General features: G+C 44.6%; 1 pseudogene; it reads left to right on the plus strand.

Annotated features, from left to right (window-relative positions):
- Positions 1–840: 840 nt before the first annotated feature.
- Positions 841–4,081, plus strand: LOC103163512 (annotated as a pseudogene).

Below are 4,081 nucleotides of genomic sequence, written 5' to 3' on the forward strand. Positions count from 1 at the left end.
TGTACACATGCTGGGTCAAATCCTTGACTCTATGATGGGTACTGGTTTACAATAGGATTTGATAACCATCAGGTTAATGATACCAGACAGAAGCTGATATTTAGCTATTATATTAATAATATAATAGGCAATAGTAATAAAGAGAAAGCAGAAGGGCAAAAGGCCCTGTGATGTTTGCTCTGCATAAAGCAGGCCAAGTGTTTTTTTTTATCATATTATAGAACAATTTTATTGAATCTACCAGTTGGTAAATCTAAACCATTTTTTTTTGTATATCAATTAGCATTATAGGTAGCCATTTTGTCCACTGTGCCAGGGAATTTTCTTTTGACTTAGCCTTATTCAGCAACTGTCATGAGGACAGAGACATTGTACTCTCTTCTGTAGCTGCTTCCAGCTGAATTGGGCATAGGTTGTCAGGGCACAGAAAGGCTGAAAGGCCAGTCAATGGCTGGGCAATGGGGCATGTATCAGAAACACATGATTAGCTGTTCTAGGATATGGAGCATTCCAGTCAGCTAGACTGCTTTGTACAGGCTTTATGCAAGTCCAGCACTCAGCAGCTTGTAGTTGGCAGATGCTCCCTGAATGGTGATTATCAGCCAGTGGAAATCTATTAAGATATAAACTAGACAGAAATTAAAATTCAGGAGCTTAAGGAAAATCTTACATTTGGAACTCTTTGTTTGATTTGTTGTTATATGAATTTCAGTTTACCAATGGAGATAAAAGTTTTAGATATTATTTAGACATATTTAGATTATCTATTATTATAATATTATTTATTACATTATATTATTACTTAGATATATTTAGCATTGTATTGAAATTCACACTGTAGAAAAGGTAGTTAATTGATGTCTGTAAAACAGCTGGAACAGATTTACATCTTGGGGTTTAAGATCGTTCCAAAATAATGTACCAAAAAGGTTCAAATCTTTCAAAAACAAGGTACCCTTTTTTTACTTCAAGATGGAACAAACAGGGCACAACAACAATCCACATGATATAAAAGCAAGCTCTAATAATGTAGATTATTTACTATTTTACGTTTGGAATTTATTTATAAACTTTATTTTTAGGACAAGACAGGAATTATCACACACACACACACACACACACACACACAAATCTATCCTAATATAAAAATATCTTGGAGAGCTATTGCTATCTCCTTGGTAGAACACCAAAAAAATCTAAACTTTTGCTGAACACACCAGAATGCACAAACAAGCTTTCTAATGACGCAGACTTGACAAAAAATTCCCATGGAAAAGACACTTTGTTATGAATTATATAGATTTGTTTTAAACCATGCCTGATGGGTAGCTAATAAATCCTGAGATAAGAGTCAACAGAATAATTTCAGAATAGAGAGAAAAGACAAGATCATAACACACACACAGACAAGATCATCATCATCATTATCATCACACACACACACACACACACACACACACACACACACACCAGGAGAAACAGCTGCTGCAGGTTTGGTGACACGCCCAAAGAAAGGAACAGCAATCCTGGTGGGAAAGGAGGCCCTTGTAAAAGGCAAAATATCTGCAGGGGTGGAGCATAATGGGGGGAGCTCAATGGATGATATCTGGCTTCCTTGGCCGGGGGATTCAGAAAGGACTGCTGTTGGAGAGTGTCTGTGCTCATGCTGCAGAGACAGCCCCTTTAGACACTGCAGGGAGGGGCAGGACCCTCTCCATTTCTGACTCCCCTGTTGTAACAAACATACGGACTGGAAATTTATGTAGTTCAGGGAGAAAGAGCAGAGAAGACAAGCAGGTTTGAAGAAAAGGAAAAGGAGTAGTAAGTGGAGAATTCCTCTGTCTTTTTTTGATCGCTCACATCCATGTTACAACCCTGCCTGCACTATGGTGTCAGCCAGCAGTGGGCGGATATGACATCCCGCATTCTCCACCCCTCACTAATAGTGGGGGTCTATTGCCCTCTTCAGTGTTCTGCAGTTCATACAAGGGTTTTTGTTGTTGTTGTTGTTTTTCCCACTTAAGGATTCTTGGAGTCCACAAAGGGGAATCGATAACCTTGGATGTTTTGGATATTGTATGAAACTCTATTGCCCTTATCTGCATACTTTAGGTGCTTCCCAGGCATCTGGCTGGGGACTTAACACTTTTTTTCTGGATACCTTGGGTACTGTAGGATGAAGTATCATTCCCATCTGGTCTCTGAAAGTACTTCATAGGAACCTAGCACCTTCTTCTGAATATTTTGGGTACTGCATCACATTTATCACTTTCTGTGGTGGTGTGAATGAGACTGGCTTCCACAGCATCATAGACTCAAATACTTGGTTACCAGGGAGTGGCACTATTTGAAAAAATTAGGAGATATGGCCTTGTTGGAGGAGGTGTACCAATGGAGGTTACAAAAAGCCCATTTGGCCAGGCATTGAACTGGGCACTTGAGGAGCATCACCTCTTAAGCCTCAGAACATTCCAGGGAGTTTTACAGGATCCTATCTCCTGGGCCATGAGTGAGCTGAAGTACTGCCCATTGCAATTCCATGAGTTCAAGTCTGTGGACCACCTGAAGGGCTGTCCCAGTACAGGGCAGTGCTGACCCGCTCCAATGGCATTATTGAGGAGCTGGACACTCTGCAGCTGGAGCTTGAGACCTTGCTGTCCTCTGCAAGCCGGCGATTGCGTGTACTGGAAGCTGAAACCAGATCTTTACTGACTGCCAGGATACAAAAGGTGACCAACGATTCCTGAAGCTGAGTGGAGACCATGAACTTGGTGCTCCCCCCAAACATGGGAAACCCAAGAAGCAGAAACTGGAAGGGAAGGCAGGGCATGGACCAGGCCTTGGCCCAAGACGACCCAAATCCAAAAACATTCAGCCCAAGATTCAGGAATATGAATTCACTGATAACCCAAGCGATGTGCTGCGGATCCCCAAGAATGACCCTCCCAACAGGTGCTCGTCGGCCTTTGTGGAGCCTTACTGTGCTGATATCACCAGTGAGGAGGTACGAACACTAGAGGAGCTTCTGAAGCCTCCTGAAGATGATACCGAACATTTTAAGATTCCTCCACTGGGAAAACACTGGGCCCAGGAGGATCTGCTAGAGGAGTAGAAGGATGGGGCTTAGGCAGCATCTGTGACTGACAAGAAGAAAGGCCTCGTGGGACCGCTGACTGAACTGGACACAAAAGATGTGGACGTCCTGCTGAAGAAGTCTGAGGCTGAGCACGAACAGCCAGAAGATGGGTGCCTTTTTGGTGGCCTGATACAGAGCTTGCTGCAGGCCCTGGTGGAGGAAAATATTATTTCCCCTATAGTGGAATCTCCTATTCCTGACATATCTGGGAAAGAATCAGGGCTTGATGGAGCAAGCACCGCTTGCCGGAATCTGAACAAGCCCTTCAGTGTACCACACAAGTCCCCGGAGAGCTGCATCAAAGAGAGGCTGCTTGCCCAGGGCTTCCTGAAGTCCTAGGACCGGCCTGCTGAGGACTCAGAGGATGAGGTCCTCGCTGAGCTGCACAACAGCAGGCTAAGCTGAAGGCACTCAGTGCACACAACTGCACCAAGAAAGCATGACCTGCTAAGGTTGGCAAAGGAGGAGGTGAGCTGGCAGGAGCTGAGGCAGAGGGTCCGCATGGCAGACTATGAGAACATGGATGCCTTGCGCAAGATCATGGCTGCCCGGCAGAAGAAGCCCACTCCTACCAAGAAGTAAAAGGACCAGGCCTGAAGACCCTGAAAGAGCTGGAGAGCATCCTGTAGCTCCTGGATGGGTATCTTCTCCTGCTGCTGCCCACTTCCCTGGCCTGTCAAAAGCCCACTTCCTTTGAAGCCTTGGCCAGGAGCTGCCCATCAAATAACAATCTCAAGCCACTCATCTGAGCTTTGTGTAGCCAGCAGGCAAGGCTTTCCTGTGCTGCCCTGGACCTAGCATCTGCCTGGTGCCCCAGATGAGCAGGCTTCTTCCAGACTGTCCCCTTTCCCTCTTACAATCTCCTCAACGCCTTTCCCTTAAGGACTTCTTCCTTGTGGTTTTGTAAAGTACAAACTTAAGAATAAAGTGACTGCTGTGTTTTTT

The sequence above is a fragment of the Cricetulus griseus genome, chromosome 2, assembly GCF_003668045.3.
Source record: "Cricetulus griseus strain 17A/GY chromosome 2, alternate assembly CriGri-PICRH-1.0, whole genome shotgun sequence".
Classification (NCBI taxonomy): Eukaryota; Metazoa; Chordata; class Mammalia; order Rodentia; family Cricetidae; genus Cricetulus; species Cricetulus griseus.